This window comes from Lampris incognitus, chromosome 5, assembly GCF_029633865.1.
Source record: "Lampris incognitus isolate fLamInc1 chromosome 5, fLamInc1.hap2, whole genome shotgun sequence".
Lineage (NCBI taxonomy): Eukaryota > Metazoa > Chordata > Actinopteri > Lampriformes > Lampridae > Lampris > Lampris incognitus.
Genome location: NC_079215.1, coordinates 19,716,340 through 19,729,915, shown reverse-complemented (window position 1 = coordinate 19,729,915; position 13,576 = coordinate 19,716,340). Strand labels below are relative to the sequence as shown.

Sequence of the window (13,576 nt, the reverse complement as noted above, 5' to 3'; positions counted from 1 at the left end):
ATATCCCATGGAACACAGTGATGACAGGCATCAACAAGTGGAGAAAATATGGCAAAACAGCGACATCAACAGAACGGCCTTCCAAAATGGATGAGAAGACCAGGAGAAAACTGGTCAGGGAGGCTGCCAAGACCCCTACAGCAACATTAAAGGAGCTGCAGGAATTTCTGGAAAGTACTGGTTGCTCCCAACATGTGACAAAAATCTCTAAGGTGCCAAGATGGTGGCCTTTTAACATGAAGAAAAAAAAAACACAATCCTGGCTAAACTTTACAAAAAGATATATCCAGTCTACCAAAACCATGTAGAAAATGGGTTATGGCGTGATGAAACCAAGGTTGAACTTTTTGGCCATCATTCCAAAAATTGTGTTTGGCCAAAAACAACACAACACATGATCAAAAGAACACCATACCCACGGCGAACTATGGTGGTGGCAGCATCACGCTTTAGGGCTGCTTTTCTTCAGCTGAAACTGACTTTACGTGGAGGAAGAAGAAGTCAAAATACCAGTCGATTCTGGTAAAAACCTTCAGGCGTCTGCTAGAAAGCTGAAGATGAGGAATATCCCTTTTCAGCACAACAATGATGCAAAGCATGCATCCAAATCAACAAAGGAAGGCTTCACCAAAAGAAGATCAATGTTTTGGAATGGCCCAGCCAGAGCCCAGACCTGAATCCAATAAAAAAATCTGTGAGCATCCGTGTAGCGTAGCGGTCTATTCTGTTGCCTACCAACACGGATCGCCGGTTCAAATCCCCGCGTGTTACCTTGGGCTTGGTTGGGCATCCCTACAGACACAATTGTCCGTGTCTGTGGGTGAGAAGCCAGATGTGGGTATGTGTCCTGGTCACTCCACTAGCGCCTCTGGTCGGTTGGGGTACCTGTTCAGGGGGAAGGGGGAACTGGGGGGAGTAGCGTGATCCTCCCACATGCTAAATCCACCTGGTGAAAATCCTCACTGTCAGGTGAAAAGAAGCGGCTGGCGACTCCACATGTATTGAGGAAGCATGTAGTAGTCTGCAGCCTTGCCCAAATCAGCAGAGGTGGAGCAGCGACGGGGAAGGCACGGAAGAGTGGTTAATTGACCAAATACAACTGGGGGGAAATATCCAGAAAAAAAAAAACAAAACAAGTACTTCAATGTGATGAACGTTTGAATTCTTCAGCATCATATTATAACATCTAATTAGACATCATGATATACTAATATTGTGTAAAGTTAATTATGATTAACGAAATAATATTTTACATATTGCCCATGCAGGCAGCACAGTGGCGCAGTGGTTAGCATGGTTGCCTCACAGCAAGAAGGTCCTGGGTTGTCCTCTGTGTGTGGAGTTTGCATCTTCTCCCCGTGTCTGCGTGGGTTTCCTCCCACAGTCCAAAGACATGTAGGTCAGGTGAATCGGCCGTATTAAATTGTCCCTAGGTGTGTGTGTGTGTGGGCCCTGTGATGGTCTGGTGGCCTGTCCAGGGTGTCGTCCCGCCTGCCACCCAATGACTGCTGGGATAGGCTTCAGCATTCTGCGACCCTGATTGGGATAAGAGGCTTGGATAATGGATGGATGGATATTACCCATGCACAGTTGCTGCTGACTGAAAGCCATTCGCTTTTTCTTATTAGCAGCAGCAATTCATGAAGCTGACTAATTTATCTTCTAATGGCCGTCTGTTGTTTGTTGGAGTGCTGCGTTAGTGTTGCTGGGAAAAGAGAGAGACATCCAGGTTTACCTCGCACAACCCAGTTAGGAAAAGATGAATTGATGCATTTTAACATACAATGACTTTGGACCCTGTGACTTCAGCTTTCGTCCAACAAACAAAGAATATACTGAATTTATTTATATGGAAAAGAAGTGGATGACATTAAGGATTAATAGATGAATTTATATATAAAAAAGAGGCAGCACTTTTTGTGCTATTTTTCTAATTACCTCCCAGCTGAGGCTCTATTCTCCGTCAGATATAAAAAGAGAAAAGACATTTCAGTGTACTCGAGCCATTTCAGTACACAGCCATTTCAATACACAGTTTGCAAAAGGATGCAAATTGATGCAATATGCAGAGTTGAGTAACAAACAGGACCTGGCGAAATAAAGAATCCATTTGAATTCTGTGAGAAAGTGGTTCCACATGGCAGTCACACAGACGTCCCTATGATATCACCATTACTCCTCGCTAAGAATTTGATCAAAATGTCGCTGTAGCATCCGGTTAGTGTGGCGGTCTATATCATTGCCTACCAGTATGCCGGGGATCGCTGGTTCGAATCCCCGTGTTATCTCTGGCTTGGTTGGGCATCTCTACAGACACAATTTGCCATATCTGCAGGTGGGAAGCAGGATGCCTCTGGTCGGTCGAGGCACCTGTTCGGGGAAGGGGGTGGGGGGGGAACTGGGGGGAATAGCGTGATCCTCCCACATGCTACGTCCCCCTGGTGAAACTTCTCACTGTCAGGTGAAAAGAAGCAGCTGGCGACTCCATATGTATGGGAGGAGGCATGTGGTAGTCTACAGCCCTCCCCGGATGCGGGGGAAAAAAACATGTCGCTGTAGAGGCTTGTAAATGACCTTTTATTGATTTCTGTATTTCTCTCCTTTTGCAGGAGCGACCCAGCAGCATGCGCACAAAGCGGAGTTGATGTGACAATCATCTGAAGGCCAGTTCCTCATTTGGCCTTCAAGGGTTTAAGAATAAAGTCCGTAAACTACTCAACGACTGCACCTGTGGCTGGGACGGATATTTCTGCCTCTGGATACGCAGAGTAAGGTAACGGGTCATGCTCAAAAGCATTTTCTCCAATGTGTGTGTACTCCCAAGTATTTGTGGTTTGTGGTTTGTGATTAACTGCAAGCGCGATGTCCAATTTCCTTTAGTAGCCTGAGTACTGAAGCAGAGGTAAAAGTGGTGAATAGGCAAACTCTTATAACATGGAGTAGTTTTTTGTGTCATCCTGGTAACTAATAAGTGAGGAGGGTTAAAAGCGCCATGACAAGGGCGTCCAGGTAGCGTAGCAGTCTATTCCGTTGCCTACCATCACAGGGATCGCCGGTTCGAATCCCCGTGTTACCTCTGACTTGGTTGGGCGTCCCTAAAGACACAATTGGCCATGTCTGTGGGTGGGAAGCCGAATGTGGGTATATGTCCTGGTCACTGCACTAGCGCCTGCTCTGGTAGGTTTCCTGTTCGGGAGGGGAGGGACTGGGGGGAATAGCGTCATCCTCCCACACGCTACGTCCCCCTGGTGAAACTCCTCACTGTCAGATGAAAGTAGCGGCTGGCGACTCCACATGTATCAGAGGAGGCATTTGGTAGTCTGCAGCCCTTCCCGGATCAGCAGAGTGGGTGGAGCAGCAACCGGGGCAGCTTGGAAGAGTGGGGTAATTGGCCAGGTACATTTGGGGAGAAAAGGGGGGGGGAATCCCCCACCCCAAAAAAACAAAACAAAATTGCCATGGCAAAATTGCGAGATTGTGTGTAAACCCTGATAACTGAAGGTCATGTTTGCATTCACCTGATATTCAAATTGGAAAAACATTACCTAGACAGTCTTCTGAAAGGAAAATCTTTAGGAAAATGAAATGAATTCGCTCATAATGGACTTATCCTTCTGTTCTCAAAGGAGTCCACGGTAGTGTGAAGTGAAGCATTCATTTGCAAGAACAGCAACAGCCTACAAATCCGCAAGTGTCTAAAAATTAGAATTTAAACTCAGTGACGTTTCTTTCTGAGCAGTGGGTACCAGATAATTTATTAAACTGCTTCAGTTAATGCTTTTATACCAATGTGTCATTACTGCGTGCCGATATAACCATGAAATATTACTGCCATATAATTCTTCTTTGGCCACATAAAATGCACTTTTGAAAGCTTCTGCCAAGCTACTCTTGATTATGGTGTAGTCAGTAACTTGGAGTAAACAATGAGGTGGTTGTGTAATAAATCAAAAACTACTTTTTTGAGTCCAGTATAGCAGCTAATGTGTGTTGATTGTTCACTTAAGCACTTCCATTGATGAGAGAAATGCTTATTGGCACTGTATGCATTAACCTCATTTATAAACCAATAGGCTGGGAAATGTAAGTGTTGGAGGGAGAATTATGTCAGCAAAGAGATAGATGAAGCCCTCAGTCATTACCTCCCTGTGTGTGTGTGTGTGTGTGTGTGTGTGTGTGTGTGTGTGTGTGTGTGTGTGTGTGTGTGTGTGTGTATACTTGTTTTTCTAACCCAATGGGGCCCAAATGGCCCCTTTAGGATAGAAAAACCAGAAACCACCTACCTTGCAGGACCATTTTATGGGGCCCCACAAGGAAAGGGTCTATTTAGGGTTCTTCTTCATAGTCCTTGCTGCACATTTCAGTCAGAGCTTTATGGTCCAGAGCTGTGAGGGCCTGCACTTGTTTGAAAGTGCTGTTCCAGCGAGTGTTGTTTGCAGCAGGAATAGTCTTCGTAGAGTCAAATGCAGCCTCAAATTTGTCTTTCAACTGTGAGCTGCTGTGTAACAGAGTTGAGAAGCGTGATGTTTTGGCAATGCTGCGAGAGATGGCTTTAACTTCCTTCATGCCGTCATTCACAACTAACTGCAGGGAGTGAGCAAAACAAGAAAGACGCTCACCTGATGACCAGAGTAGCGCTGTGTCCTCCACAGAATTCATGTCCTCCCACAGGTGCTCATCATCTAGATTCTCCTCCTCACTCTCACTGTTATCTGACTGCTGTTGTGGCATCTGAACTTTAAAAGCACACTTCATATTGGCAGCATTGTCTGTGACAATATAACTTATCTTCTGACGGATACCATATTCGTCGGTGATCTCCTCAAAGGCAGAAGAAATTCGCTCTCCACTATGTTTGCCTGTGAAACGTCTACAGTCCAGCAAGTAGGATTCAAGGGCATAGGATTCATTTGACTTGTTGCACACATGAGCAGTTACTCCGAGGAAGGAACGCAGTCTACGATCAGACCAGATATCAGTAGTTAAGGACACTGTTGAGCTTTTCTCCAGCTTCTCAAGAACAGTCTCCTTAACTTTCTTTACCAAAACTGGTATGTGTTTCTCACAAATTGTTCTCCTAGAGATTGGTGTGTACTTGTTATCTACAATCTCAAGAAAGTGTTTAAAATGTTCATTTTCCACAAGGGACAGTGGCAGGCAACACCCAATTATCAAATTTTTGACAATGGCATCGCTGATGGCTTGCTGCCTTGGGGAATGGAGACTGTAGATCTGCATTTTCTGGGCAAAGGATGCCATAGTTGGCTGTGTAGCATCTGCCTGTTGTCGAGCCTTGTACTCCAGGAACCTGAAATTGAGGAGGAATTAAAATGATTAAGTCCCACCAATACCAAGAGAGAATTCTCAGAAGATTCAAATGTTACATCTCTAACAGGCATGTGCTTAGTGCAAACAAGCAACAAATTATAGAAGCCAGAGAGACATCATGCATAATTATATATTCACTTTTTTAAAATGAACGAAATCAAATGTCACTTTAAATTACCGCTTTTAAACAAGCTTTTACATTTTTTAGCATTACCCTTATTGAGTTTTTATTGTCTTAAAATGTGCTTTTTAATGTTTTTTACAATATTTTTTATCAAACAATTTTGATTAACCATACTCATTCAGTGTTATTGACTTTGAACTAGCTAGCACAGCATTAGCTTTCTGGCTCATTGTTGAGCCAAACGATCTAATTTCTGCAGCCGAAGCACCAACATGGAGGACGCTGTAGACTAGAAATATCTCCCGATGGTCGCATCTAAAGTTCAACCCATTTACTGCATTTACTGGTGTAGTGAACAACGTTTGCATTGCATAAGAACCTCCCAAGTAACGCCTGGGGGCTGGACTAATTTCTGGCGCCTGGGGGCTCGACTAATACCTGGCGTCTGGGGGCTCGACTAATACCTGGCGGGTTCATTGTTTGTTATTCTGTTATCTTGCTTTTGACAATGCTATGCAAGCTAACTTGGCTGTAATATACACTCGGTGCTCTGAAAGTTAGCAAAAAAACGATCGTGGGAAGAAAAGAGCTTATTTTGGCTCAATGTCTTAGGATGGGGTGTTGAAATTTTCAGATTTTAACTTTCCCAGTGTAGCTAATTTAACGGTTAATTTACCTGTCTTTATGCTTCCTCTGAATGTGCCGATAAAAGCTTGATGTTGTCCCGGCGGTTTCTGTGAGTTGTGCACCGCAGAATATGCACACTGCAGAGTGTTTTCGCTTGCATGTCCTTTTACAGATAAAGTCCTTATGGTTTTGGAAACCAAACTTAATGATGGTTGAGTTTGCCGACATTTTTCATGGCGGGTTTCCCGGGGGCGCAGCGTCTCCAGTCATCTTGATCCACTCTGTACAGGGGGAGAGTCACTCCGGGTGTCACAAAGAGTGTGTGACACCGGGAAGGCAGCAGCTGCATTCTTCTTTTCTCTGTTATCACAGTGCAGGCCCGGTCTCGACTGGTCTTGATCAAAAATCCCGAGTTCATCCAGTCCGAGACCGAGACAAGACCGAGTAAAAATGCCTTTGATTCCGAGACGAGACCGAGACCCTTAAAAAGTGGTCTCGAGACCAGTCTCGAAACCAGGACCGATCTCGACTACTACAACACTAGGTTCAGGTTAGGGTAAGGGTTAAGGTTAGGCATGTGGTTATGGTTAGGGTTAAGGGCTAGGGCTGGACTGTGTTGGACTTCCGCTCACTCTACCAACTCATCTTCATCTATGTGAGAGCGTAGTCCTGCGTGTTTGTTGATAAAGCAATAGGAGAAGATGTTCGGTCTCAAAACCATCCGTTTTATTTAGCAGTAAATGGATAAAGCATACAGAGCTCTGGGTCTAGATCTTCCTATCCCTGACAAACAACAGATTATGTCAGTTCACGAAGTCTGACCCCCTCTCCTTTCCCTGACCCAGTCTTTATACTATACAAAGTGTTGACTGAATATGGATGTGTGTGATCTTCTTTCTGATTGGTCCGTTCATCTGACTCCGTTTCCGCCTCACTGATATCCGGACTCCAGGTAATCTTCTTCTCCATCTGTGTTGCAGCTGCCGTCGTAAAATCCTGTTCCTATCTCTGAAACCACAAATCACAGCACATTTCGTCTCCACTCCCCCCTGACCACAACACTTCCAGTGTCCCCCTTTCCCATTCAGAGTCGCCAACCCTATGCAAGGTCAGGGACCCTCACACCCTCCAGGGAGACAGATATCTTGTCTCTACTCCCCCTTTACCACAACATCCTTATTGCTCCCTTTGTTATTCAGTGACCCTCACACCTAATTTACTCTGTGACCCTCTGTCTGCTCACATACTCAGTACTTTTCCACTGCCACTATAGACCCTCCTGTCCTTGTAACAAGCCCTGTTCCTCATGCATATGTTTTCCCAATGATTAATATATCCTTATATCCCTTATTCCAATTAATACATTGTAATCATCATTATTAAACATCACACCATTACATTTATCTACAACTGCCAAAAGTGGAGCTCGTGGGCCAATGTTGGCCCACCACAAGGTTCTATTTAGCCCGCCAGATGTTTCTAGTTAAAAAATAAAAAACTCCAATAATAATAAAACTTAAAGAGAAAATAAAAATTTCAAAGATTAGAATATAAATCACTGTTTTTGCCATTGTATTTTATTGAGGTAAATAGGTAAATATATGTTTAATATGTTGGATCCCTAATTATTAATAATAATTATTTTTCATAATCTGAGCATGGTGGGCAGTGACACTGCGCAGGAAGTCAGTTTAGCACGAGTGAGACAAGAGTAACAGAAAAATGGAGAGACAGAGACAGTGACACACCGAGAAATGGCATTTCAAGCAAAGCTGGCAAGAAGACTTATTTTTTTACAGAAGGGAATTCCAAGGCAGTCTGTCTTATATGCAAGCAGTCTGTTGCTGTACTGAAGGAGTACAATGTCCGCCGACACTATGATACTAAACATGCAGCAGCTTTTTCAAAGTACCACGGCGACGCACGAAAGCTAAAGACCAGCGAGCTGCTAGCTAAACTTTGCTCACAGCAAGGCACTCTCAACCGGCCCTTGGCGGTTCAGGAGAGCGTGACATGGGCCAGCTATCACATTGCAGCACTGATTGCTAAAAGCAGAAGATCATTTGCCACTGGGGAGTTTGTCAAACAGTGCCTCTCTTCGGCTGCTGAATTGATGTGTCCCTCTCGGGCGAAGCTGTTCTCCCAAATCGACTTGTTGCGCAATACAAAGCACATTGCATTGAAGATATGTCTCAGGACATCAGCGAGCAAATTAAGGCAAAAGCTGCTGAATTTGCTGCCTTTTAAATTGCGTGTGATGAGAGCACTGATATTTCAGATTCAGCGCAACTTTTGGTGTTTTTGCGGGGAGTGAAAACTTCGACATAACACAAGAACTGACTGGCCTCGAGACACTGAACAGTACCATGAAAGCAGAGGATTTGTTTGCGGCCATTGAGAGAGTGCTGGAGAAGGATGGTTTAGCCTGGGAGAGAATGGCTGGGATTACAATGGATGGAGCCCCTGCCATGGTCGAGAGAAAATCTGGCCTCGCCACACTTGTATCCCAAAAGGCCGGTGAATGTGGCAGTAAGGTGGCAAAATAACAATGCATCCTACACCAAGAACAGTTGTGTGCCAAATCCATCAGGCTGAGAGATGTGATGTGCAATGTTGTTAAAATAGTCAACCACATACGCTCAAATAAATGCCCTTTCACACTGCCAGTTCAAGGTTGTGTTAGAGGAGATGGATGCACAGTGTGGTGATGTGCTGTACCACCAGGCTGAGCTGCGGAAAAGTCCTGAAGAGATTTTTTGATCTGTGTCATGCAATCAGAGATTCTCTCACCAGTAAGGACAGTGATACTCAAGTACCCTCGGATGAGAAATGGCTCTCTGACCTGGCTTTTCTGGTGGACATCACAGACCTGCTCAATGTGTTGAATGTTCAGCTTCAGGGAAGGGAACAGATCATCACACAGCTGTTTGACCACATCAAAGCCTTCAAGCTGAATCTTCAGCTACTCTGTCGACATCGGACAGCAGGTAGATAAACATAGTTTGTACCTATCATCATTATTTATAATAATATAATGTACTTTATAGTGTATTTGTTTTATTATATTCAGTTATATCAGTTCTGGCTATTTTTAATTCACAATATATCAGAGATACATTTATATGAAAATGTCTTATTTAGATGCATTCATTTAATTAAATTGTCCCCTTCTTTTTAACATCTTTTTCCTCTTTATGCCCCTCTTTACCTACCTACTCCTCTCTCTACCTACCTCTCTCTTTACATACCTGCATCTAGAATTTGGCACACTTTCCCAGCCTCAGAGAGGTAGACATGGTGGAAGAGAGAGTCTGTCTGAGTATGCTACACTTCTCAGCAGCCTAGCCGAGGAGTTTGACAGACGCTTTGAGGACTTGAGGGACAGTGCAGCTGACTTAGAGTTGTTTTCCAAGCCCTTCACCATCCCTGTGGACTCAGTCAGTGATGAAATTCAGATGGAACTGATTGAGTTTCAGTGTGACTCAGAGCTAAAAACGAGGTTCAACTCTCTCCATCTGCAGGACTTCTACAAATGTGTCCCAGCAGACAGGTATTCAAAGATAAGGAAACATGCCCAGGTGATGCTGTCCCTTTTTGGTAGCACCTACATCTGTGAACCGTCTCATGAACCTGGACAAGACTAGGCTCAGAAGTTCACTTACTGAAACTCACTTGCAGAGTATCCTCACCCTGTCAGTGAGTCAGCTGCAGCCTAACGTTGACCGACTTGTAAAAGGCAAGGACCAGCTGCATGTATCTCACTAGTGGTGCACTCTGATATTGAAACTGGTCATGCACTGGATGACTGAAGTTAAACCCCAAATTATGTTACATTTACTTCTGGTTCTGATTGTTTGAAAGTGAGTTACCTGCACTTGAATTAAATTTAAAAAAATGAAATGTGATGCAATGAAAGCACCTTACAGAAAATAAAATTTTATTGTGACTGAAACATGTAATGTTATGTTGTTATTCAACTTATTTAATTTATGTAAAAGCTAAAAGAAAGTCAAATTAAGGGAACTTGGATCTTAACATGCATGTTAATGGTACAATACAATAGGTATTTCTTTTGGCCCAGGGCCCACCATTAAGTTTCAGTTCTGGCCAGCTGAGGGGAAATGTTTGGGCACCCTTGGGCTAGGGAATGAATGTAGTCAATGAGGGAGCCCAACAAAGAGCCCTCAGTCATTACCTCCTTGTGTGTGTATGTGTGGGGGGGGTCTATGTATTGATTAGGATAATTAATAATTGCCTGTTTGTAGTTACTGGCATCCAATCCAAAGCTCGGGTGTTTCCATTGCACTCTCCTCCTACCAGGTCATGTTTGTGTGTTGTACCGAAAACAGCAGCCCCCGTGTTTTTGTGTGACCTGATCACCGTTTATTACTTAGTTTAAAAAGCTTCTAGTAGTGCTGGTATATGTAGAAAATATCAATAATCATTGGGTGTTTTACACAATATATTTCATAATATGTGGTTACAAATGGGAAAATACCATGTTTAAGAATCCAACAGAGCTTCATCACATTGAACTGTTCGGAAACGTAAAGTATATTATCAAACCAAAACCAGGTTTCAAATAATATTCCGTCAGATATTTCCAACCTCATTTTGTGAGAAGTTTATTTACAGATTCTCATTCACATTGATTTAGATAACAAAATTGTGTATCACTATGACAATATCCAAATTTCATCTTGATACAAGGCTATTTAAAGGCGATAAGAGATCATATTGAGTGATTGCCCAGCCCTGGTTGCTACTATATCCGAGGGCATCTTGGCATGAACATAAATACATTTGTACAACCAGAGTCATTATGGGCTGATATATGTTGGAAAACAGCTGCAAGAGAAGATTGAGTAATCATTGATTAGTCAGACAGAACGTTGAGGACTAACTATATATGTCCTTGTGCTTATGTTTACTTGATTCTGTCACGTGTGCAGTTGTTTCCTCTCAGCGGCCCCTCGGCATGCAGGTGGTACCGGAGTGGAAAGATCAGTTGATGTTTTCACAGGTGTTCCCATAACTATAGTGAACCTTTTGGCGTTTTTCTTGAAAATTCGCTCATTGCTTGACTCGAGGCTTTGGCTATGTACGTATATGTAACGGCCATGGATGACTAGACTCGCTAGCCCTTGGCTAACGGGTCAGACCCTTTAGTTGACTGGTCAGCGCAGTCGCCCGTGGTCCGGACTACCCAGGTTCGATTCCCGAATGTGGTGGATTCCTGGCTGCCCCCTGAGTTGGCTACATATAGACTGCATGGTACAAGTCACCCAATCCCGCTCCCCCGCATGTGGGACAGATCAGATATGTATTATGACTGTGTAACCTGATTTTGACCACATTCATATGTAGGAATGAATCGGATAGGAATCTGATACCTGCCGATGTGAGTCACGTAATCTCACAGGTCAGATTTTTCAGGTCATTGCGGGTCTCACGTCATTCAAAACACGACACAGTCTTGTCACATTTTGCGTGACGTGGTATTGACGTGTGGTTGTTTGGTTCCTCACAGGTGATCAAACCGGTGTTGCTGACACATGCAGGATGTTTCAAGTGCAAACCAAAGCGTTCTGGTCAGACATGGGTCACTTAAAAGTAAATGTAAACGGGGTTGAAAAAAATTCAGAAGTGAGCATCAAGACCTGCGGTATAAACAAAATTTTTGTGTTGAAGGCTCTCAGTCGCAGTCCTTATCCTAATAACTGATTCCTTCTTACAGCAGTATATATTATTTCGATGTTGACAAATACGATTTTATTTTATTTATTTTTAAGTAAAAATCTAATTCCATCAACTGTTGAAACATACTTTACATTTCAGCCTATGTAGTATGATTGCATTGTACCTGCATTGAGGAGTTTTTCACAGATTATTCATCAATCGCAATTTAATTTTGATGCCTTAATATGATGGATGCGAGTAAAATGAGGCCATCAACGAGAATATCAGACAGTGTCATATAATGATTCCAGATGCTCGTGTCCGGGTCAGATTCGCCGCCAAATCTTACAAGAACGATTATGGCACATATATTTCACAAGCTAGACTCATTTTACATGTTCGTTTTCTCTGTTGTTTGTATCGTTTGCTCAGCCCAGACACACTAGACCATATGCTGTTTGGTGTGTGCGTGTCTTAGTGTGTTACAGTAATGAAATGTGGTAACTCCCTCGGTCTCCATCAGCTGATCTGAAGAGAGGATGCGCCAGACGCTGTCAGTCCAAAGCCTTTTAATTTATTGTTTTAAGCTGTCAAAACTATGACGGCTCTGGACGAAGGAGCATATTACACCTGTCTCCATGCAGGCCGGCCTGCTGTTAGTAACTCGGAGACACCCTGGCAAGGGCAGACACCTCAACGGGAAGAGGCTTTAACCGTAGTGACACACACTCTCAGAGGAGGATGTGGTGGCACCAAACACAAGGGATGGCGTTGGCGAGTACACACACCAGCACATAGGCTTTATTTTATTTATTTTTTATTTTATTTGCCCCCCCCCCTCCTTTTCTCTCCAACTGTACCCGGCCGATTACCCAACTCTTCAGATCCGTGCTGGTCTCTGCTCCACCCCCTCTGACGATCCGGGGAGGGCTGTAGACTACCACATGCCTCCTCCAATACATGTGGAGTTGCCAGCCGCTTCTTTTCACCTGACAGTGAGGAGTTTCGCCAGGGGGATGTAGCATGTGGGAGGATCACGCTATTCCCGTTTCCCCCCCCCGTCCCCCTTCCCCCTGAACAGGCACCCCGACCAACCAGAGGAGGCGCTAGTGCAGCGACAAGGACACATACCCACATCCGGCTTCCCACCTGCAGACACCCCCAATTGTGTCTGTAGGGATGCCCAACCAAGCCGGAGGTAACACAGGGATTCGAACTGCCAATCCCCATTTTGGTTGGCAACGGAATAGACCACCACACTACTGGACGCCTACGAATCTATTTATCCTTTATGAGCGAGTGTAAACTGTTACTCGTCCCTCGGCAGCTAAAAATGCTACACGTTTCCCAGGCAGTGGTTTTCACTCAGACGGTCCCGTTTTTTGGTGATTTATCGGTTGGTCGGGGAAGTCCACCACAGGTCTGAATGTTCAGTCAAAGCTGAACGTTTTTTTATCAGAACCAACATTGCATAATACTGCTAAATTGAAATCGATTAACGCTGTTTGTTGTAAATAAGGAGCGAATGCTAGGTTATTGATTAGTGCATGGATTACGGTCAGTAATGTCTCCAATCATGAATGTTAATCAATAAAAAACAGTCACATTGTAAGTAGCCAATACGTGCGCATTCAAAGCATATGGTGTTAAAGCCTATTATGACAGACATAAGATCTGCTGTTTCATCAGTAATTATTTCTTTAATTTTCTGAAAGTGGTGGTTGTTGGTAATAATTAGATTTGGTTCTAGTTCGGGTTCTGGAACAGTTTTTGCACTACTCTATTTGTTCCTATTTCGGCTATTATTCTAACATACTG

The 13,576-nt window shown here is 43.8% G+C and overlaps 1 protein-coding gene across 2 annotated transcripts in view; it reads left to right on the top strand.

Moving 5' to 3' along the window:
• LOC130112276 (inactive rhomboid protein 2-like) overlaps positions 1-13,576 on the top strand; it is a 91,119-nt gene that overhangs the window by 7,533 nt on the left and 70,010 nt on the right. For both annotated transcript variants that reach the window (XM_056279567.1, XM_056279568.1), the window contains one exon: positions 2,610-2,773. The gene's annotated coding sequence lies outside the window, so the exon portion shown is untranslated. The remainder of the gene's footprint in view (positions 1-2,609; positions 2,774-13,576) is intronic.